Source organism: Sylvia atricapilla, chromosome 16, assembly GCF_009819655.1.
Source record: "Sylvia atricapilla isolate bSylAtr1 chromosome 16, bSylAtr1.pri, whole genome shotgun sequence".
In the NCBI taxonomy this organism is placed as follows: Eukaryota; Metazoa; Chordata; class Aves; order Passeriformes; family Sylviidae; genus Sylvia; species Sylvia atricapilla.
The window spans coordinates 14643087-14666555 of NC_089155.1; the positions used below are offsets into that span (position 1 = coordinate 14643087).

General features: G+C 57.7%; 1 protein-coding gene across 1 annotated transcript in view; it reads left to right on the forward strand.

The window, feature by feature from the left end:
- The first annotated feature begins 4271 nt into the window (after window positions 1-4271).
- The window catches only part of B4GALT5 (beta-1,4-galactosyltransferase 5), a 33564-nt gene continuing 14366 nt past the window's right edge, over window positions 4272-23469 (forward strand). Inside the window, exon 1 of the mRNA XM_066331009.1 lies at window positions 4272-4359. The gene's annotated coding sequence lies outside the window, so the exon portion shown is untranslated. The remainder of the gene's footprint in view (window positions 4360-23469) is intronic.

The window sequence follows — 23469 nt, forward strand, 5'->3', positions numbered from 1 at the left end:
ACCTTTAGAAACGGGGGCATTTTCCTCATCAGGGCATGCAGTGTGTTCTGGAAAGTCTCTGCCACTGGGGCTGAAGGTGCCAGAAGCCCCAGACCCCGTGAAAAAGATGCAAAATGCTGGCCAGAGCAGTGACATCCCGGCTATGACCTGTCCTTCCCTGAAGGGGCAGAACAAAGATTCTGCACCCAGGTTGACTAGTCCACATCGAGTATCCGTGGAAAGCGACAACAGGACAAGTGCAGCCGGAGTGGAGCAGCCCTTCAATGATGATTTCACACTCCAAACCCGAGCGTTACGTGCTCCACAGCAGTCCTTTCCCCTCCCCTGGGGTCAGCTCCTGTAAGGCTCCTGACCCTGCCAGGCAGGGCTCCCCAGCTCTGTGCCACCCCCCGGCCCTTGGCAGCACGTGGCATTGCCCACCTGAGGCTCAGGACCTGGGGACACCTGGGCAGGTGCCTTTGCTCCGTGCAGGGCGCCAGGCAGCCCCCAGGCTCCCTCTGCCATGGGTGTGGGGTGGCTGGGTGACCTGCCAGCCGCTGCCCAGCCATGCCAGCGTTCCCTGGGGTGACAGTGGCAGCAGCCACCCCTCACACGCAGCTCTGCAGCAGCAGTGTCCGTGCTGCTGTGAGCGTGGAGCTCCAACCAACAGTGGCCGTACCTCCCTGGGGCACCCCCGAGCCATCAGAACTGCTCCCCCTCCAGATACAAACCGGCTTTTGTGAGGAGACGGGCTCCGGGGGTGCAGCTACATCCTCTCGTGGCTTTGGGTGCTCTGGCAGGAGCTGTCCCTCCGTTCCTGCTCCTGGCCACACACAAACACAGCCTCCCTTCCCCTGCGGGCTGCCGGCAAAGCTGCTGGCACAAACCCTCCCCGAAGGGTCCCAGGCACCGCGGGTGGGTTAAACCCTGCAGACAGAGGGACTCTGCTGCTCCCCATAGCTGGGAGGGCTGCAGCAGCTGGGGCACAGGCAGGGCACTCCCTGCCACAGCCCCACCGGGCAGTGCTCCTGCGCCCAGCCCTAACCCGGCCCGTGGAATGATCCCAGACTCCGAAACCCCTCGTCCTGTTCAATGGCTGGTTTTTTTTAATTGGAAAGGGTGACGAGTGGGAGGATGGCTTTGGCTGGTGTTCCTAACCCCTTAGCCGGGGTGCAGTGGAGAGGCAGGGAGGGACAAGAGGGGAAGAGACTGAGCAAAATTAAAGGGTCAAAGTGGAGTGGCTGACTGAAGCTCTGGGGAGAGAGGAGATGGGAGGTGAGTCAGAGCGGGGCAGGAATGTCCCAGTGTGGCCCCAAGGCTCCCCTGGCTTCACTTGTCTGTGACAGTCCCATGAGGCAGCCCAGGCCTGGGAGCGAGTTTCTGGGTGGCTCCTCCAGCAATGCCATTGATAATTAAATATGTTCTAAAGGTCAGATTATTGGTTGTGATGATGTCCCACCTTTGACCATGTCTGCATCAAACAGATCAGAACCCAAGCAATAAATCTCCATGCAGTTCCTTGCCCAAGGCATCCTTTTAGGAGCTGGCTAAATGCTGTTTGTGAACAGCAAATCCAGCCTCCACTTGGCCATGGAGATCTGCTGCAGTACTGTGGATTATCAGTTAATAGTTAATAGGGCTCAGGATTTAATTTATTTCAGTGAAGGTGGTGATGGAGTGGCAATCCTGGAAAACAAGAACAAGTACCAGTTTCCTCGTTCCTGAAGTTAATGCAGCTCATGAGGCCTCTCCAGGGAAATCCCTGTTTTCCTCCTCAGCATCCTTCCATGCCTTGGCACATTGAAGAAAATGAACGCTTTGCCTTTTAATGAGAGATTTCTACTTTTCTGCTGAACTCCCCTCTTTTTTAACTTTATTTTTATCTCCTCACTCCACTGAGACTCTGTATCTGAGAGAAGCTTGTTTGTGTCCCATTTGAACATGGAAACTGTTTTCTTTATTTGCCCTTACTGCACCCAGGCTGGAAAGGGGGCTAGTCCTTCCAGGGGTGACTGTGACACACAATGATATGTGGAGAATCCTTTACCCCAGTGTCTGGCACCAGGCTGACACGGGGCTGGGGCAGGGCACTGCCCCACAGTCACCGTGCTGTGGGGTCAGAAGTCTGGGTTGAGCAATTGCTCACTCGCTGCCTGGGAAGGACACACAGGGCTTGTCCTGGCGGATGGCCCATCTCCTGCCCCACAGCCCGTCCCTGCCTTCGCTGCCCACCCTGGGCACTGGCAGCTGGCCGTGTCTGGCCCACGGCCTCGCTTCCTGCCCGGAGCCTGGCCTTGGTTTTCTCAGCACTATCTGTTGGTGAAATAAGAATTCTCTCTAATTCCAGCCTTCCCCGAGCAAAGTCTGCAATCATAAATGAGGCAAAACCCAGTCCTCTCTGGGCTGGGCTGTGGCCCCATCTGCTCTGCAGCTACTTCCGGCTCACTCCATGAGGATGGTGCTTCTGGTCTCCCGTATTTTCATTTTCAGGCATCTCCGTATCTCCTTCCAACTCCTCCTACACACATCAGGGGAGCTGCCCACAAATGTGTGCAAAACTGCTTAATTACTCTGTAACCAAGCGGGCTGCTGGTCCTGCTCATTAGTGCACTGACCACGGTGTCTTTGCCCCTTCTTCCCTTCCACCCATCTCTGTCCATCACCTCCCCTCTGGCTCCGTCTTTCCCTGCACAATGTCCGGGGGCACCCAGGGCCAGCTAGAACAGAGTCCTGCTGTTTGGTGGGCTGGGGGTGAGCCCTTGTTCACCCAGGGCTGTGTCCCAGGTGCATGGTTGGGTGCCATGAGCCATTGATGAATGTCCCGAGGCCATGGCTGGGTGTCCTGGGGTCATTGATGGGTGTCCTGGGGTCAATGATGGATGTCCTTGGGCCATGGCTGGGTGTCCTGGGGTCATTGATGGATGTCCTTGGGCCATGGCTGGGTGTCCTGGGGTCACTGATGGATGTCCCGAGGCCATGGCTGGGTGTCCTGGGGTCACTGATGTGTGTCCTTGGGTCATGGCTGGGTGTCCTGGGGTCACTGATGGATGTCCTTGGGCCATGGCTGGGTGTCCTGGGGTCAATGATGGATGTCCTTGGGCCATGGCTGGGTGTCCTGGGGTCATTGATGGATGTCCTTGGGCCATGGCTGGGTGTCCTGGGGTCACTGATGGATGTCCCGAGGCCATGGCTGGGTGTCCTGGGGTCATTGATGGATGTCCTGGACCATGGCTGGGTGTCTTGGGGTCACTGATGAATGTCCCGAGGCCATGGGTGAGTGTCCTGGGGTCACTGATGGATGTCCCGAGGCCATGGCTGGGTGTCCTGGGGTCATTGATGTATGTCTCGAGGCCATGGCTGGGTGTCCTGGGGTCACTGATGGATGTCCTTGGGCCATGGCTGGGTGTCCTGGGATCATTGATGGATGTCCCGAGGCCATGGCTGGGTGTCCTGGGGTCACTGATGTGTGTCCTTGGGCCATGGCTGGGTGTCCTGGGATCATTGATGTGTGTCCCGAGGCCATGGCTGGGTGTCCTGGGGTCACTGATGGATGTCCCAAGGCCATGGCTGGGTATCCCGGGGTCATGGACGGCTGCCCTGGTGCCACGGCTGACTGTCCCTAAGCCACTTCTGAGCAACTCGGGGCCGTTGTCGGGTGTCCCCTGACCGCCGCTGGGTGTCCTGGGCCATTGCAGTCCGTCCCAGGGCCACCGTCGGGGACTCAGAGTGCTGGGGCTAAGGCCGGCTCCCCCAGGAGCAGCGGCGGCACACCGGGACGGCTGCCGGCTGTGCGGAGGTCCCGGCGGGAGCAGCGGCGGTGCGCGGGGCGGCGCGGGGCGGGCGGCGCTCGGTGTGTCGGTGTGTCGGTGTGTCGGTGTGTCGGTGTGTCGGTGTCTCGGTGTCTCGGTGTGTCGGTGTCTCGGTGTGTCGGTGTCTCGGTGTCTCGGTGTGTCGGTGTGTCGGTGTGTCGGTGTGTCGGTGTGTCGGTGTGTCGGTGTCTGGGTGCGGCGGGGGCTCGGAGCCGGGGGCTCGGGGCTCGGAGCCGGGGGCTCGGAGCCGGGGGCTCGGGGCTCGGGGCCCGCCCCGCCGCCCGCCCCGCCCCGTTCCGCCCCGCCGCGGCACATTCATGCGGCGGCGCTGGGCGCGGGCGGCGGCTCGGAGCGGCCCCGGCGCGGCGCCTCCCGCCGGGCCTCGGCGCATGTGAGCGGCGGCGGCGGCGGAGCGGCAGCAGGGCGGCGGCGGCCGCATCGGCCATGCGGCGGCCCCGCGGCCCCCGCGGCGCCTGGCGGCTGCTGCCCCGGCGCTCGCTGCTGGCCGCGCTCTTCCTCTTCTCGCTCTCCTCCTCCTTCCTCTACTTCGTCTATGTGGCGCCGGGCATCGGTAAGCGGCGGCCCGGGGCCGGGGCGGGGGCAGGGACGAGCCGTGCGCGGCTGGAAACGCTGAGTAATCCGCGGCATCCCCGGCCAGGGGCGGCCCGGGCCCGGCGCCCCCGGTGCGGCTCCGCCGTGCCCGCGGCCGGGCAGCGCGTCCCCATCTCCCGGCGCGGCCGCGGGAGGAGCCGCCGCTGCCCCGGAGAGCCGGGAGCCCCCCGGGCCAGGCTGAGCCCCCCGGCCGGGGCTGCGGGTACCGAGAGCCCCTCGGGCCGGGCTGAGCCCCCCGGCCCGGGCTGAGCCCCCCGGCCCCGGGCTGAGCCCCCCGGGCCGGGCTGCGGGTACCGGGAGCCCCTCGGCCCGGGCTGAGCCCCCCGGCCCCGGGCTGCGGGTACCGGGAGCCCCCCGGCCCCGGGCTGAGCCCCCCGGCCCCGGGCTGCGGGTACCGGGATCCCCTCGGGCCGGGCTGAGCCCCCCGGGCCGGGCTGCGGGTACCGGGAGCCCCCCGGCCCGGGCTGCGGGTCCCGAGGTGCCGGGAGGTACCGAGGTACCGGGAGGTGCCGGCCCCGCTCCCCGCGCTCCCGGGGCCGAGCGGAGCCTGCGGCAGCCCGGACGGGGCCGGTCAGTCCGCTCCTGCCCGCTGCGAGCCCCGGAGTTGGTTTTAAACTAGTGGAGTGTTGTCCAAGAGCTTGTGGTGTGAACGTGCTCCCTGGCAGAAATCCTACTCTGATTGTCAGCCGGGAAGATGAGAGGTGTGTGTTTTAGAAGGCGAGCGTACCCGTCCCCGTGCTCCGTGTCACCGCTCCGCGGGGAAGCGGAGGAGCCGTGTGTCATTACGGCCAGCACCCGGTGCTGCTGGGGCTGTCTGTCCATCTCCTCTGAGCGACGGGAAGACCTGTGCCCGGAAAGCATCTGTTCTCTTCATACCGTGTATCTCCTTTCTGCAAGGAGCCGAGGCTTGTGGTTTGGCCTTCAACCAAACTTTGGCAACAATTTATTTCTATAGAAACAGCCTTTTCCAAAGAAAACTGGGAGTTTCTCCTTGAAATGTCATTGGTATTGCTCGTGCCATTTCTACCTTGGACATTCCAAGGAGATCTCTGTGCACTTTCAAGGTGACTGGTGTGGGGTTTTATTTACAAATGATGTCCCGTGGCTGCCTCTGGGCTTTGGGAACCTTTCCCAGGGCTGAGTAGGGGTTGGCTGGTGGATGAAGCTCTGCTCGTGTCCTGGGCACATCCCAAATGATGTTATGTGTGCTGAGCCTCGCCGTGGTGGCCCAGGGCTCTGCTGTCCCCATGGACAGTCCCCAAGCTCCTGGGCGCTGTCCCACAGCCCAGGGACAGGGCTGCTGAGGCTGTCCTCTGTTGGAGGACGGTTCTGCACAGGGGTGACGGGAGGTGCAGCCACCTCCTGCTCCCTGTGTGAGCACAGCCGGGCTCCTCCTGCTCTCGTGCTGCCCCTGAGCCAGGGCATCCTGCGGCCCTTTGTGGGGCAGGCACAGGGCACGGCGTGGCGCTGGGTGAGCTTCCCAGGGCCCGGCTGGAAGTGCACTTTAAGGAGGAAATTTCTCATGTAAGGATGGCTTCGTTCCTTTTTTTAGGGTGTTCTGATTAATTTCATGTAACCTCTGCGTGGTCGCTGGTCTTGGAGATGGTGTAGGGTATAAATGTGTTAGAGACTAGTTCTGTGCCCAGAGGCCTTTCCCTGTGTGGACCTTAGACAGCACGGCCACGTCCCACCCGACGTTCTTGCTCTCCATGATGCCCAAAGAGGAGGCTGGGGAGTGTTAGTGGTCCCTGTCCCCACCCGCCCATGGATGTCAGTGATGTTCTGAGTCATCTTCTCATCAGGTGACAGAGGATCTGCTTCCTTTCCTTTTTTTTATATTTCCTTCCCCTTTCAGCCGAAAATGTTTCATCTTGAAAAGGCAGCCCAGTATTCCTGGGATGGCTGGGCTAACCCTCTCGGCACTTGGAGGGAGTTTGTTTCTCAGGTTGCGGTGGTGAGTAGAAGCTTGGGAGAAGAGCAAATGAGACAGGACATGAGCAGAGCTGGGGATTTGAATAAATCAGCCACGTGCAGGTGATGGAGAGATGCTGTCAGCAGAGAGTTCTGGGGCATTTGTCCTGCCTGCTGCTGCCTCAGTGTGTGGGTGCTCTTCTGTGGGCGCTGAGGGGCCTGGGGACACCCCGTCCTGAGACCATCCCTTGTCCATCCCAGGGAAGTGGCTGAGGAAGGACTTGCAGTTCACTGGTAAACCAAGGGATGAAGCCATTCCTTCACTGTACCTCAGCTGAAAAGAAAACCATCCAAATAAATGGGACCTGAAGCTGCAAGTGAGCTTGAACCAGCTGGAGCCTGGGAGGGCTTTTGTCTGCCTGGTGCCACAGGAAGGGTCTGCTGCAGCCAGCTCTGCTCCTGGGGGTCAGCAGCTGGGGCTGGCCCGGTGGCAGGATGGCATCCCCAGGGCAGGGTGTGCTGTCACCGTGGGTGGGAGCCTGTCCCCAAGCCCCACGTTTGTGGGGGAACATTTCCTGGGCACTGCCAGGCGTGCTGTGTTCAGGCAGCTGTGCACCAGGGCCAGGAGGAAAGTGGGACAGTTGCACTTCTGGGTGCTGTCTCAGCGCATCGGTGTGGAGCTGGCCATGGAAAAGCTGGATCACTGCTTGTCAGCTGGAAAAGCTGGATCACTGCTCCTGGTGCCCTTTGGAGATGGGGAGGAGGAGGCCGACCTGGGTTCTGAGCCGCGTGCCCGGTGCTGGCCTGCTGCCTGCCTGACTGTGGTGTTTGGCTCCTCACGGCCCAGGTAACCCAGCAGTCTGCTGCAGACGGAAATGCAGGAAGAAATTCCTGTTTACTGTCAGCAAATAGCCATGTTTGGCTCCTGCAGGGTGTCCAGGGCTCTTGGGCCTTACATTTGTGTCGTGCCTGCATTTACGGGATGCCTGAGGTAGCTCCTTGTTTCTGTTCTTCACCAAGGTTTCCTCCTGCAGAACTGAAATGTTCTTGTGGCTTCGAGTTTGTGCAGAGCCGTCCAGTGTAAGGAGCCAGTGCAGCCTCCTTCCCTGCTCCAGCCTCCAGTTCCTGTGTGTCGTCCCCACAGTGAGGTGACAGTCACGTCCCCAGGGCCACGTCAGGAGGGGGGCCCAGGCACAGAGCAGGCTCTGCTGTCCTGCACGCTGCTCCTGTCCTGCCCTGGGCACTGTGTGGGGCTGTCTCCTCGTGCCCATTGTGTGCAGGATGAGGTGGCTGATTGTTCTGCAGCCAGAGCAGCCTCGGTGGGGTTGGAAGCTCCAGGGGCTGCCCTCACATCTCCCAGTGCCAGCAGCAGGTATGGGGACATGCTCCTGCAGGTGGGGAGGTCACCTGTGCTCAGAGGCCGTGGCACCAGCAGGGCACAGGGCACAGGGCAGGCTGGGCTTCCGCTGCAAGAAATCACACTGGCCTTATCCTGGGAGAAACAGAGCTTGGCACTGGGCAGACGCTTTTGTCCTGTTTGGAGGCCAGGGGCCACCTGGACAGGTTGTTTTGCAGGGCTTGTTCTTGGCACTGAGGCTCTCGCCTTCCCTAGGTGGGGTGTGAGAAATGGCTTTGCCAGAGTCACTCTGTCCGTGCCCAGACCCCGGTGTTGGAGTGAGGATGGTGTGGGCACAAAGACTCTGCTGGCTTGGAGGTGGAGCACCTCGAGAAGCTGCTTCTTTTTCATCCTGTCCTCTGCTTCTCAATTCATCCATGGGCTGTGGGGTCGTCCCTGTGTGTCCTGTTTTCACATGGAGGTGGCTCATGGAGCTCTCCTACGAGTGTCTGGTTTTATTCTCTTTGAACAGGGCACAGGAAATTCCTAAGGGAATTTCCTCCTGCAGCTGAAAACAGTAATGCCTTTTCAGGCTGCCAGTTATTTCATCTTGATACCTGTAACTGCAGCGGTGGGAATTTCTCAGACCTTGGACTTGGTCCTGGTGTAGAGGGTGGCTGGGAGGGCTGGCAGGGGCCTTCCCTGGTGCTCAGGTAGCAGCTCTTGGCTTTTCCTTTGTTGTCTCGATGGATGTTGGAGCCTCTTTATTGAGTTTTATTTTTTTTAAATTTAGATTTCCCCAGGAGTCATACTTGGTTGGATCTGATGCAGGAAAATAATGTAAAGAATTTAAATTATTGGGTGAAAGATTGTTACCTTTGAGAGAGAGCTGTAATTCAGTCTGGCTTTACTTCCTCCAAACTTATCAGAAATTATTCCCAACCAGTCATACAGGAGGTAGCACCACGAGCCCTGAATTACATTTATGGCGCAAGAACTTGATTTTGATAGGCAGGAGTGCCTTGGAACACTCTCCTGTCAGGCTGTGTGTTGGTGACCAGCAGAGCAGTGCTCTGGGCACCAACAGCTGCCTCGGGACAGCTGCTTGGTCCCTTTTGGAATAATTTCCTATCAGCAAAGGTGGCTGGTCCAGTTTGGTCGTTTAATGCATCAGCCTGGCAGATCTTAGCACTGAGGAGTTCTGGGGGGCAGGAAATGGCAAAAGATTTTGCTGTTGCCAGCTTGTCCCAGCTGGAGGGACTGTGGTGGCCAAGGTCGTGGGCAGGGGGTGGCACTGTGGGGACGTGGAGCTGGGCTGGTGAGGTGTGTGGGGCGGTGGGTTGTTGCTGCTTTGCCCCCTGAGCTGTGCCGTGGGGATGTGGGCAGAGAGGGGATGGCAGGGCAGGGGCTGAGTGAGGGGCAGCGCTCAGTGGCTGTGTTTGGGGTGCTGGTGCCCAGCCTGTCCAGGCAGGACACTGGTGAGCCACGGTGGCCTCAGCGTGGCAGGGCTGGGTGCAGGTGTCCTCCTGGGTTTGCTGGCAGTGTGCTGGGTGCCTGGATGCTCTCTGAGCAGGGACAGAAGCTGAAGGTGCAGCTTGGAATGAGGAAAACGAGTGGTTCCACCTCCAGGTGTTCCCTGGGCAGCACCAGGAGTGTGGTTCCTCGCTGTGGAGCACGGCAGCACTGCCCTCCTTCACTCTCCTCTGCCCAAAGGATCTGCCCAGCAGCGTTTCACAGCCCGAGGAAGGAGCAGCCCGGAGAGGATGTTGCACTCATTGGATCTGACAGTGACTGGGGGTAGTAAGAGATCCTCAAGTGCTCCTTGACACAAGAACTTGAGCTTGGGATCTCCTGTGCTGTGAGTGAAGGAGGCTGGTGGCAGCTGTGGGAAATCATTCCTCTGGCAGCACCACGTTCTTCCAGCCAAGAGGCTCCTGCAGGGCAGGTCTGGGATGGGGAACAGCCCTGTTCCACCCAGCTGCTCCTGTGCCACTGCATCCACGATGCTGGTGGTGCAGAGCGCTGGTTGGAGACCACCTCTTGCTCAAGGCTCCCAAATGACAAGGTTTGTTTGAGAGCAGATGAATTACTGGGATTTCTCTGCCTGTGAGCACCTGTGCTGTTTGTCAGGCACATCTGGTTTGGGTTATTTTGCTGGTGGCTCACTGGGTGTTGCAACTGCAGAGTATGTGGGGAGTTCATGTTTCATCCGTGTGTCTCTGGAAGCCTGGCTCGTGGAAGGTGACTGGCAGGCACAAAAGCTTCCAGGTACTGCTTCATTCCTGCAAACTGAGTGCTCCAAAACTTCAGTACTCTGTAGCAGAGCAGACCTTAAAGCAAAACAACCCACGCTGTCACCCCAGGAGACGTGGTCTTCGTGGGTTTGGGAGGCCATGGAAGGCTGGTGGCTGCTGGCTCTGGTGCAGACCAAGGCTCTGACACTGCTGCTTTATTTCCTGAGCTGATCCTCTGCCTCTCTTGCAGGTGGACTCATTAATTGCAGTAACTCAGGCAGCATCTGCTCTGCAGGGCACCATGAACCCCCCCGGGGACCAGTGCAGGGAATGGGGATGAGCAGAGTGGGGAGCTGTGTGTTTGCACTTGATCCCCTTTGAATGCTGTTACAATTGGTGGATTTAAATATCCAAGCACATGGAGTCATTAAATACTTAACTGGAATTCCTGGGACCCTCACGGGGGTGGCAGCAGCGGTGGTGGCACAGCTGAGGAGCTGTTGGCTCTGCAGAGCCCTCTGCTCTCCCTGTGGCAGCACTGGGGGCCTGGAAGAGAAGCTGATCTGCAGCTGTACAGAGCAAGAAAAGCCTTCCCTCAACAGCTTTATTTTTAAAACCTCATTGTCACAATACAATGCGTGTATTTACTTCGACAAAACCTTTGCCGGGTTATTTTAGTGAAGTTTCTTTCCATCCAGGCTTTTTCTTCCCCATTACATTCAGGCTGTTCAGGCTGTGGCTTTGGCTGGCAGCATTTTGAGCACGGATGTCGTAGGGTGGTTAATGTGTGTTTGAGGCTTTTCTAGCCCTAGCTCTAAATACCGTGGGGATTAGTCCTGTTTGGAGACACGGAGGAGAAAACGTGTAGCGCTCTGTGCTGTTGAAATGCAAGATAAGCCCAAATCAGAAATTTCTGAGAGATATTGGTGGGTGTGGTTTTGTGGGGAATGTGAAATAGATAACATTTAAACCACAGGGCTTTCAGCATGACCCTGGAGCTGCTCTGATTTTGAAAGGAGAGGTGGATTGGAGGGCTGAGGGCAATGTCAGTGCCCGGCAGGAGAGGAGCCCTTGGCCATCCTCGGTGTGGAAGGGTCCCAGGGTGACAGTGATGGCACATGCAGCCCTGGTCCTGGTGGGGAGTGTCCTCGTGGGTGCTGACACGGTGTGGACTATGATGGGCAGGGCCACGGGATCCTTTCTGCATTACAAAAGGGATTTTCTGGTCTTGCCAAAGTGGAGGAGGGACCTGGGGAGAGATATATTTGGGGAATCCATTGTGCTTTGTAGTGACTGTGGGTGTTTTTGATAAAGACACAAGCTTCAGTGCACCTCGTTTGACACTTGGCTTTCTCAAGGCACATCAGTGTTTCTGCAGGAGTGTGAGAAGCTCGCTCTGAGCTCCTGCTCCCTCCTGGCTGCGTGGGGGAAGTGATGGGTCACTGCTTGCTGGGGCTGTAGGTGGAAGCGTGTTGTGACATCCTGTGTCACTTCCTAAAGGTCATTTTCCTAGGTTTGTGTTTGAGGTGCGAAACCAGGGGGTTCTGCCCTTTGTACACCTGCAGCTGTATGAGCGTCCGTGGGCTGGCACAAAGCTCCCTGGAGCCCTTGCCCTGGGCAGAGCTCTCATCCCAGGCCCCCCTGGAGATGCTGGTGGGGTGCTGGCCAAGGCCCCGTGCAGCACAGGGGACCCAAGCTGGGCTGTCCCTGTCTGTCCCGAGCCCTTGTGGCAGGGAAGGGGCTGCTTCCAGGGCGTTCAAACAGGAGCCTTTTTGTCCTGTGGTTGTGCCCCAGTCCCCCGGGCTGTTTCCCTGCTCTGATGAGCAGGCACATCCCCGTGTGATGGTTGGGCAGCCTGTGAGGCAGCTGCTGGGAGCCTCTTCCCTCCCTGTGCCTTTCTAATCCGAAAGGTGAAGGTTGGGAACTGCTCCTGCACGGAGGATGCCGCTGCACACGTAATGGAAGAAAGCAAATACAGGCAGAACACCCACTGCACTGCTGTGGGTTGGGCTGCGGTGTAAACAGCTCAGCGGCGTTTGTTTGTGTGTCTGGAGAACTTTATGGCAAATTAATTGGTTGTTTTTATTGAATGTTATTGCCATACAAATTGCCATACGAATCAAAGGAGACTCTTGAAGGCTGGTGCTGTGTTGGCCGCTCCTTTGCCTTGGAGAGACCGAAGACTGAGCTGGGACCTGAGCTGTGCCCAAACCCTGCCAGGAGGCTCCTGAGGGGGGATCAGGGGGTTCCCTGCACTGACAGGACGGGCTGGGGAGGGCTTGGGGACACCTGTGACATGATAGTGCCCACTGTGATCCATGGTGTGTCCCCACAGCAGCGGGCTGGGAGCAAGGATTTGGGGTGGGAAGCGGAGAAGACGTGACCGCTTGTGTTCATAAATTGCCTCCAAAAACCCCCGTACAAAGCGGTTGGAATGAAGAGGAAAGCAAACGCTGCAGTGCACCAGGTAGTCAAGTGCAAACAGATATTTTTTCCCTGGCTACCTGGCAGGAAAAGGAAGGCATTCCAGTGGCTGCCTCCGTGCCCTGTGCGTCAGCGGCGCTGGCGGAGGCTGCGGCTGGGCTGGGAGCCGTGGGCACTGCTGGCACGGCTGGGCAGGGCTGGGAGCAGGCGGGAGGCAGCAGGGGATGCACAGAGCACAGGTAAATAGAAATAAACCGCTGGGACAGCCGTGTGCCCTGTCATGAGAGCCCAGAGCTGGAAGGAGCTTGGGGCTCATGGTGGATCCTGCACAGGGCTGCAGCAGCCTGAGCCCAGCGAGAGAGAACACCCTGCTGCTGGGTTCTGTCAGCAAACAGCGGCTTCCCCCCGAGCTGGGGACCCTGGAGGGGCACAGGGTGGCCCCCACTCCCGCCGGAATGTGAAACGCTTCCACACATGCAGCTCGCTCTTATTCTGCAGTCATTTTTTTTTCCCCTCAGTGTTTTTCCAACTCATGTCTTGCTGCCAGAGTCCATATTAATAATGCATGACTTTTTTTTTTTATGGTGCTTCCTTCCCAGCGTCCCTTTCAGCTGCTGAGTCAGAGAAGATTGTTATAGCAGCAACCTCTGAAGCGGTGAAATGCCCCTGCAGTGCTCCACTGCTGTCATTTATCATCCCAGCTCCTCTGCGGGCAGCCTGTTCCCGTGCCCGGCTCGGGGGAGGATCCCCATGCCAAAAACCTGGTTCCTCTTACACCAGCTGGTGACTGGCGAGCTGGGCTCTGCCCTCCTCAGCCTCCCTGGCTGCTGTTTGGTGAAAGCAGATATTGCCTCTGTTGGCTGCCTGTTTTTGCTATTTTTTTGTTCGAAATCCTGTGAAGTTTTTTCCTAATCTGCCTGAAACTGTGTTTTGGAATTGTGCGCAAGACTTTCTTTTTTTCCCCCTTTTTTTCCCCTCCTTGCTAATTTTAAAATTCTTTTTTCCTCCTCTCTGCACTCCCCTCGAGATCTCTACCTGGGCTTTTTAGGGTAATTGGGATGACAGAAGCCATACAATGTGTTAACGGGGTTAAATTAACTTCAAATCCTTCCAGTAGCTGTTGAAACGTGCCTGGCTGCTGCAAGAAGCACTGGAGTTGCTAATGCAGCATGGAGCAGGGGTGTGCAGGGCTCCTGCCTGCAGGCTGTCCTCTCCCCCAGTGGGTCACCTGCAGCAGAGCCTGTCCCCACCTGCTGGGCCACAGCCTGGGGGAACTGCAGTGGCACTTGTCAGGGAATTTGTCTTCAAGGCTTAAAGAACACCTCCTCTGTGATCTCGGGAGCAGATCTCTCCTGTCTCCTGTCCCAGCAGAATTTTGGGTGGGAGTGGCTGCTGGGACACTCCCTGGTGGGGATGAGGAGCCTCAGTGCTGGGAAACAGCATCCTCACGGTGTCCCCAGCTCAGTGCTCTGCCTCAGCAGGTTTGGAGTGCTCACCTGTCAGTATTACCCCAGAGCTGTGCAGAGAGGACTGGGCTCACCTGGGCAAGGAGGGTTTCCTTTTGCCAGGTTCCCAAGCTGCCTGTCCCACTGCTGGGGCTAGTACAAGCGTGTGTGCAGCCCCAGTGGTGTCTGCAGAGGGGTCAGGGAGCAGGAGGGAAGGGGCACAGCTTTTCCCTGCTTTCTCAGCTGGAGGAACTGGCCAGAGCAGCCAGAGGGGTGTGTGTGTGAGGCTGTCCTGGCTGCACACCTGCATCTCACCTGGGCCAGGCTCCTCTCTGGCAGGGGAGGAGTTGCCCTTGTGCTGTGCTTCCCCCTCAGCACCATCCTGCTCTGCCGAGGCTCTACAGTGCTGGGCCACTGATTCATTCCTCCCGAGGAGGGGAAAACTGCTGTGGTGTGAAATTCTCCCAAAGCTGCAGCTCATCCTCCTTCCCTGCTGCAGCCTGGCTCCCTGCTCAGGGTCAGTGATTTCTCTTTTCCTGCTGGGTTTTTTTTAAGGGTTTTGCTGGCTGTTGGGTGCCCTGGGGACACCTTCCCCCTGCCACAGCCCCACTTGCCCCGTGGTGACACACCGTGCCACCCACGACTGGCGAGACGAGCAACTTGCTTCTCGGCTAACAAGATTTAGGTGGATTATGCTATGTATTTAATCAAGGGCTAAGCTGATTGCCTTATTTGGAGTGGATCAAAGCCCTTGGAAATGCCAGCCTGGAGACCAGCTATTGAGTGGGAATAGTCCCCAGCCGTGTGTGGCTTTCGAAGAAGCCGGAGGTTCGGGCAGGTTTGACAGCAGCAGTGACCAAATGCAAAACCAGATTGGAGAAGTCTGAGGCAACGGGGAGGTAGGAGTGTGAGAAGCTGTTAGTCATTGACCATCATGGATTTTGGGGAAAAGGCTTCCTTTTCTAGCCTTCAGCTTGAAACCACGTTTCCAGAAACAGAAAGCCTCATGCTGACGGCCAAGTGAGATGCTCTGGTGTTTGGCAGTCACGCTTCCACCTTCTAGAAAAGCAGAGCTGTGGCTTTTGTGAGCTTGTGTGGCTCTGCAGCAGAGGCCAGGCTCTATTGCTCACACAGGGAGCCCCACACCTCCCTGCAGTGCCTGTCAGCAGTGCTGGGGCTCTCCGGGGCCTCCTGGGACCTGCAGGACTCTGGCAGCAGAGGAGCTGGTGCTGGTTGCAGAGCAGTGAAGCAGAGGGTGCTCCTTGCTGTGGCCTTGGCTGTGCACAGGGAGCCCGTGGTTCAGAACTGTCCCTATAGGCAGGTATTGAGGCAAAATTAAAATCACTTTCCAGTTAAGAGCAGTTGTGCTTTGCCAGGGCCTGCCTGGATTGTCCAGGGTGTGGTGTGCCTTTCCTGCAGGGTCGGGATTTTGGCCACGAGAGCTGTGTTGGTGCTCTGGGGTGCCCCATCTCCATGTGTGTGGGCTGTGAGCGTGCACCACTTCACCTGCCTGCAGTGAGATGCTCCAGTTGAGCAAGCTGTTAAAAATACACTGGTTATTCAAATCACCTTCTCTTTTTCTCAAAAGAAGAAGTTTGTTCTAGGAACCAATCTCTGTCTTGCTGCCACTTAATGCAAGGGCAGCAAACACCGGTCACAGCTCTCCTGCTCTGTGGCACTGTGGGCACTGCCTGTGGAAATGAAAATACCCCAACCAAAGGGCTTGGCTGGAGGAGACGGGCACGGGCAGCTTCTGCTTTGAGGTGAATCAGGCTGTTCTCAGACAGCAGCAGGTGCTCCCCACAGCATCACTGCTCCTTCCTCTTGCATAAAGCAGCCCTGGGACTTTGCAAAGTCTCTCTTCCCGCTGCCTCTCAGACCTTCTTGTTTCTGCCTCGCTGCCTGCTGCAGTGAGAATAACCCCAGAGCAGGGACGTGCTCTGTCACATCCTGCCTGTGCTGTGGGGCCCTTGTCCTGGCTGCCCCATCTCTCCTGGATGTGGCCTGAGCCCTGGTGTGGGGCTGGCAGGGCATCTTGCATGACAGCCAGGTGTAAAATGCTCCATGTTTAATTTATTGCTAATCAAACCTGCAAATAAGGTGCTGCCTCAGTTCTCCTCCTGCCCAGACCCATTATGCACCTTCCTGCCCTAACTCGTATGTGGAGTTATAGGCGAGGATTGGTCAAGCATCCCTTTGTGTTTCGAAGGGCTGGGCAGGTTTGTCAGTGTGACAAACCCACCAGGCTGACTTTGGGGTGGGCTGCAGCGGAGGGTCTGGCAGCTCCTGGGCTGCAGCGGAGGGTCTGGCAGCTCCTGGGCTGCAGCAGAGGGTCTGGCAGCTCCTGGGCTGCAGCTGGGGGTCTGGCAGCTCCTGGGCTGCAGCAGAGGGTCTCTGCTGGTACCCGGCCCCGAGGCAGCTCCAGCCTTGGCTGTTCTGTGCCTGGCTGGGGAGGGCCGTGGGGCAGGAGCAGACGGAGGGAGCTGTGGCAGGAAGCTGCCCAGCTTCAGGGTGCTCTAGGTTGACTCTCCTTTCACCTAATTAAAGAAGAAAAAGCGCCTGTTACCACAGTAATTGTCCGGGCTGCTGTGCAGGTGGCAGAGCAGGGCTCTGGCTCTGACCTTTCCCCACTCTGCCCCCGCAGCCGCCTCCCCTGGCACGGCCAGTGTCTGCCCCTGGCTGCGGAGGGCTCACAGATCCCCCAGCATCACGGGGAGCTGCCAGAGAGCGGCACTTTGTGGGGCATGGATGGGGCATTGATGGGGCTGCCAAGGGCTCGGCCACCTGGGGCCAGTGCGGGAGGATGGCCCTGAGCTGTAATCCCTCGGGGAAGCAAACACAACCTGCAGGAACTGGGTAACTTGGGTGGATGAATTGGTGTAATCTAAAATCTCGTTACCCGCTGTGGAGGGAATGAATGGCTGCTGCCCTGGCAGGGAGGAGGAGGAGGGTGAGCTGCTGCATTGCTGTGGGCTCCTGCCTCAGCTGCAGGTCTGATGTGGGCAGGGTCAGTGGGATTCCAGCCCCAGGCAGCTCCTTCCTGGGACCTTTTGGAGCTGCCCTGGCCAGAGTCCTCCTGCCCTGGAGCCCTCCTGCCCTCTGCCTGCTCAGCGATTCTGGCTGATCCAGCGGGAGCACCGGCCTCCCATTCCCCATGTGCTCAGCTTTTCCAAGGTAACCCTATGTCTGACTCGTGTTTGCAGAGCTCGGCTTCTGGCTCAGACAGGCTGGAATTGATCGTTTATGATCTTTTCCCCCTCTGCCCCGTTGCATATATCAATGAGAGGGTGGTCAGAAGCCCTGGCAGGCGCTCAGGTCTCTTAAGGAAACTTCAGTGTCAGCAGGGAGCTGGAAGGTGTTTCGGTGGGAGCGAGGGGAGGAGGAGGAGGGTGTTTCTGCTCCCTCCTGTGCCCCTGTGTGTGCTCATCCCTCCCCAGGCAATGCAGAGCCGGCTGGGTGCTGCTGGCCCGGGCCAGGAGGAGGCAGGTGGCTGCTCCTGCCCGCAGAGGGACAGGCAGGAGGATGTTTTGTGCCCAGAGCCTGATCTCAGCCAGCCTCCGCTGCGCCTGCCTCGGGCAGTTCCGTGTGTGTACCAGCCCAGCGGAGCCTGCTGGGTGTCGGGCCGTGAGCTGCTGTCCCGTGAACCCTGCCTGCAGCTCGGGGCTGGGGAAGTGCTGATCCCTTGCTGAGCTGGCTGCCTCAACAGCCTTGTGCTGCTTATCTGGGATTAATGTGTAACCTACTGGCAGGGCTCTGACCGGGGCTGTGGTGCAGGGCGCTGGAGGCTGCCCTGACTCAGGCCATTCCATTCCCCCTGCCCAGGAGAAGCTTTAGGCTTTTCCCGTGCCTGGCACTGGTGTGGCTGCGCTGCTGGAGAATGCTGCCCGTGCCCGGGGAGAAGGGACGGGCTGGGGACGAGCCACGAGCCTGTCCCTGCACTGAGCCCCGGGGCCAGCACAGGTCTGTGGGGTGATGGAAGGAAGGGATTTTTCTTCCTGGCTGCTTGTGGCATCCCAAACAGAGTCACAGCATTTGCGTTTCTGCTGACACACAGGGAGGTGTCACACAGGCTGGGATTTGATGGACAGTCTCTTAGGCGTTAAATGAGTTCATAGATAGAGGGATGATTTTTTCCAGTGAAGTCATTCCCTACGCTGATAATGGAATCAGTTTATTTATTTACGGCAGCTGTGTTACCGGTTTGCTTGTCAGGTGGGAGAAAATCATATTAAAAGGTTGTGTATTCTGTGGTTGCATAGCTCACAACGAAGCTAATAAATGTCTTAGGACATCAGAGTTCTTACAAAATCCCATAGGTAATGGTGTGCGTGTTGGAAGCTCAGAGTTGCACCCTCTCCCTGACAGCTTTTTTGTTTCTAATAAAACACAGCAGCTGGAGAGGCCATTCACAGTGTTGCCTTTAATTATTGCAGACAAGAACAACTCTGTAATCTGACTGTGGAGGCCAAGCTGCTGTGGGTCTTAAATGGCACTGCATGGTGAGAGTACCCTTGGCAGGGAGCTCTGGGCTGCTGCCTTAGAAAATCTCGGACAACAACCATCCCACGTGATTGAGGAATTCCAGCTTGGAGAATTTTTCAGGAGTTGAAAGGGCTGGCAAGCCGGGCAGATGCAGAGTGGTGTGGAGGTGGGGCTGTGCTCCTTCCCTGGCTGCTTTCGCAGGAGCTGGCAAGGTACAGAAAAGAAACCACAACGGGGACGCTCTCGGGGTATTGTTACAGAGGGATCTCTCCTTGGTCTCCATGGTGCAAGTCGTGCTGTCTGCACAGCAGCCTTTGTACTGCCAGGGCTGAGGCAGCCCAGGATGCTTTGTTCCCACTGGCAGGTTCTGGCCGTGGCAGGGCAGGGCTGGGGCTGTCTCTGGGCATTTTTGCCCCCGTGAGAGTGGGAACAGCAGGTTCAGGTCAGGCAGAAGCTCCTGCAGGAGCCGGGCAGTCCTGGTGATGGCCAGGGTGAGCCCGGGCAGGGCGTGGTGCTCTGCCCCGGCCGTGCCCTTCCCTGGGGCTGCAGAGGTGGCAGCAGGGACAGGCTGGGCACAGGCCAGCCCTCCATGGGTGACAATCCCTGTCTGGGTTCTGCTGTTCATCCCCTGTGGGTTCCCTGGACACGCACACCGTGGGCGAGCTCGGCTGGGAGCAGGGCTCCCCTGTGCTGTTTTGTTTTGGGATGATGTGAATAGGAGATGCTGGACCATGCTCTGGCCAGAAATGTCAGCAGGAGATGTGCCACGGGTCTGGCTGTGTGGAGTAAGGAGTGCCCAGTGTCCTGCACACTGTGAGCCAGCCAGGTGTGGTGGGATGGACCCTCACAGGGATGGGATGGACCCTCACAGGGATGGGATGGATCAGCCTGGTGTGATGGGATGGACCCTCACAGCCCAGCCTGGCGTGATGGGGTGGATCAGCCTGGTGTGATGGGGTGGCTCCTCAGAGCCCAGTGTGATGGGGTGGCTCCTGAGGGACAGCCCAGCCTGGTGTGACAGGCAAAGCACTGACCTGGAACAGCCTCTCGGACCCGCCCTTGGAACAGCTCCCTTGCAGCAGACATGAGGCTGTACATGTGATAACCCTTTTTGTTCAGCCACGCTGAACTTGTAAAACATGCTCGAAAAATCAGGTCTTTGGTTTTTTGGTGGGGAATAGCCAAAACAAGAGAACCTGTTCTCTTTTTCTCCATCGAAGTCAGGGTGTTAAACCTCCAGGCAGTGAAATTCACAGTGTGTGAGCTGAGTCAGTGGATCCATTACTCTGAAGTTGTTTTTTAACAATTTCCAATGGGCATACTCTCCTAATTTGGAGGACTAACAAATCAATGATTTCCAAATCTATTTGACTGGTGTTTGATGTGTATGGAATTTTTAAGTCCAAATCCCACCTGTCTCCTGTTCTCTGCTGTGGTCTGACTGTGTTCTGGATTGCTTCCAGCTGGTGTAGGACAGCGCTGGTGACACTCCTTATTGACCCTATTTCCTGGGCAGCTCCACATCCCCATTCCCCTGCACACGCTTATGGCTGCAGGATGCCGGGGCCGGTGGCAGGTTCTGCCCGCAGCAGAGGATTTCCTTTGTCTCCTGCTGCTCTTCCAGTTCCCGTGGCCCAGGGGATGAGTTGTCCCGAGCTGCCCATGTCCTTCCCTGCCCTCCTGCTTCAAGGGCAGCGCTGGGGAGGATCCGCCTGGTTTTGCTCTCCCGACTTTGCCTACTTAATTCTTATTTATTATTTTTCTTAATGAAAGCTCTGTCTCTGTTTGTTCATCCCGATCCTGCTCGAGCGCTGGGATTCCTGACGCCCACAGAGAGTGTCCAGGACACAGGAATTCCCACCCTTTGTCTCCTAATGAACCGAAGGAACAAACTCTGAGCGTTTGGAAGTGTCAATGTTTGCTGTGACGGCAGCAGCGGTGCTGCCAGCCCGGAGCTCGGCTCCGTGTCGGTGTCAGCGCTGCTGAAGAGCCTTTGACTGTTCATTTGGTGTGCGATTGTGCCCGGGGAGCTGTGCCCTGCCCGCACCGGGAGCTGTGCCCTGCCCGCAGGGGAATGCTCCTCCTGGGCAGCGTTTGTGCTGAAGATCCTGCCGGGGAGAGCAGCCTGGCTGGAGACGGCACGGAGCGATGGAAAACAAACAGGACAAGCAGTCGTGTGCAATCGCATCTCCTGAATGGCAATTACAGAAGGAGAGTCCGAATCTCTCCAGGAAGGGTAATGTTTAACTCGGGCTAATGCCTGTTCTGCCCTGTGCTCCAGCCTCCGTGTGTCACTGCGCCCTTCCTCACGGAGAGGAGCTGCAGCAGAAAATGCTCCTGGATTTCTCTTGGGGTTTGCAGCCCCCGGTGTGATTTTAGAGCCACCCTTGGCACCGCTGGCCCAGTGCACAGGTGACTGTGTGCTCCTCCTGCCTTTCCCACCTGCACGGAGCCGGGTCACCTGGGGCTCCATCCCACCCCACCCCAGCCTTGCCTGCAGGGCTGCACAGCTCCTGCACGGGGGATTTGGTGCTCTAGATGCTTCCTGAGTTCCCGTGGCGTTCTGAGCTCTCCCGTGTGGGCAGAGCACGTTGTGCTCCTCTTGCAGAGACCCTAAAGCCAGCACAGCGCTTTTCAGACCGACGGCACAAACACCTCGGTGCAGGCAGCTGTGGGAGTGCAAATGGAAGTTGCCACCATTTGTGCATGAAAAATTTAGGGTCTCTCAGAATGATATGGGTTTTCCTCCTCTTGCTGAGGCTTCCCCGGGGTCATTTTTCTGTAAGTTCAGATATAAACTCCCCATAGTCAGGTTTTGGCTGAGTGTCACTTTAGCCTCTCATCTTCCTGCTGGCTGTGTGCACGTGTAAGCTGCCAACTTGCCAATTTTGGGGACAAGTGGTTTGTAATTAGCAGCTCAGTGCTGCTGCTGCACTGTTAATTCTTAGACCATTTAATGTATCAAATTATTTCTTCCTGTGCTATTTAGAGGCAAAGGGCTAAGTAACAGTGATGGCATTAATATTAAATTCTCTAAAACTAATAGGAACCTCTTATTTAATTGTTCTGGCACTCAGCATGTCTGGGGAAGGCAGTGCCACTGGAAAGCTAATAGAGGCAGAGGTCTCATGGTGTATTAATGCTGGGATGCTGCTACTTTTCCTAGTTGGGTTATTTATGAGTTAAGACTATCGTAACTGTCTATCAGTGCCTTAGAGGCTTAGTTTGATTAAACCCCTTTATATTGCTAATGCTAACGGAGCTGGATTGATGCTGGGGATCTGCGGGGAGAGCTTAGCAAAAGGCTTAGCGCAGACAGGACTGCTGGTTTCGCTGTCTCTGGCCCTGGGGGAAGTGTCTGCAGCGGGCAGGACCTGCCAGGGTGACCTGGGCACCCACCCTGCAGGACCCCCACCCATCCCAAGTCACTGCTGCAGCTCCATGTGAGGTGTCCCACGAGCTCTGCCGGGCACCTTGTGCCCGCTCCAAGCGTCTGGTGGAGTGTTCAGCAGGAGTTTCTCTGGTGGTGCCGTGGCCTGTGGCGGTGCTGGTTGGAGTGGGGTTGGCAGGAGAAGGCTGAGCTGAGACCGTGATGAACTCAAACAGCCCCTCTGTGCTCCTGCAGCAGGAGTGGACTAATGAATGGGAAAAATGCTGAATGTGACAGAAAGGCCTAAATCTCAGAGGAAGACTGGCCCCTTCCTCAGGAAAGGCTGGCTGCCGTGCTGGGCGCTGATACTGCTGCAGGCATGCAGGGCTGCTGTGGGCCCCTCTTCCTGCCCCCAGGGCCAGTGGCTGTCTCTCCCAGCCCTGGTCCCCCTGCAGTGGATGCTGCAGGAAGGGCTTTTCCGCAGGCAGCGGAAGCTGTCGGGGTCAGGAGGAGACGTGTCAGGTCTGTCCCTGTCCTGTGTTTGTGGCTGGCACAGATCACAGCCAGTCCTCTTCCAAATCAGCTCCCAAGCTGCAAATTACCCTGTTGCCTCTTCTAGTGTGTATCATCACAATGAAACTAATTTTCCATGAGAGAGTCAGCTGTTTCTTGATTAGAAGTGCTCCAAAAATACTAACAGAGAAATTATTACAGGAAGACTTCAGCGCTCATTTATGTAATTGGACTTTACTTCCCTGGCTGAAATTGTTGCACCCACTCCCGGCTCGAGTGAGCACTTGCCCTCCCAGTTTTGTCGTGGGCACAGAGGCTGGGGTGCAGCATCCCGAGGGGTGCCCTGCCCTGGTGCAGCCTTGTGTCTGTGTTCCAGCTGGTGACGAGCTGTCATGTTTTCCCCGGGTTTAGATCACTTGTCCTTTAATGAACCAACGAGAATCATCGTCAGGCGGTTTTTTGGGCAAACGGATGCTTACATTTCGCTTGTTTTGTGGGTGGGGAGTGAGGGTTTGCTGGGAATTAAAGGAAAAGGGCCGAGTCCCCTCTCGCAGCGCTGTCCCTGTCTGAGCTGACAGAGCTCCTGTCCCTGTCCCTGCCCGGGGACTGGAGCCAGGCTGTCATCGCTCCTGCCTGTGCTCCCTGTGCTCCAAGGGAAGAAAGGCAGAAGGCCGATGTAATTTTCGAGATGATCCCGTGTGATGAGATTAGCAGTCTATCACACCGGGGAGAATTGCTTTCTGAGCACGGCCCGTGTCCGCAGCCGGGGATGCTCCGGCCCGAGCGGCAGCTCTGGGTGCAGCAGCCCTGGGGCCAGCCAGGTCAGCCTCAATGCATTTAAAACACGGCTGATTTGCTCATCAAAAGGGCAGTAAATGGCGGAGGAGTGAGGTTCGAGCTCGGTGTCGCGATTCCCAAACGCTGGTGCAGCCCCAGCGCTGGCTGCGGCAGCCCTTGGAGCTGATCTGAGCTCCGTGTGCACGCGGGGAGTGAAATGTTTGCAATAACATGTTCTAAATCCGATTTTCTGACCCGAATGAATTGCGTGTTCTGGATAAACACGGCGTTCGTGCGGCTTACGTGGCGCAGGCGGTTTGTTCTGGGGCAGGAGCGGGGGCTCTGGTCCCTGGGCGCTGGTCCCTGGGCTCTGGTCCCTGGGCTCTGGTCCCTGGGCTCTGGTCCCTGGGCGCTGGTCCCTGGGCGCTGGTCCCTGGGCTCTGGTCCCTGGGCGCTGGTCCCTGGGCTCTGGTCCCGGGGTGGGGGCTGTTGGTGTTGGGTCTTTGGGGTGTTGGTGGCACATCATCCTCGGCCAGGTACCTCGGTAATCGTCCGCTTAGAGGGTTTGATTAGCGAG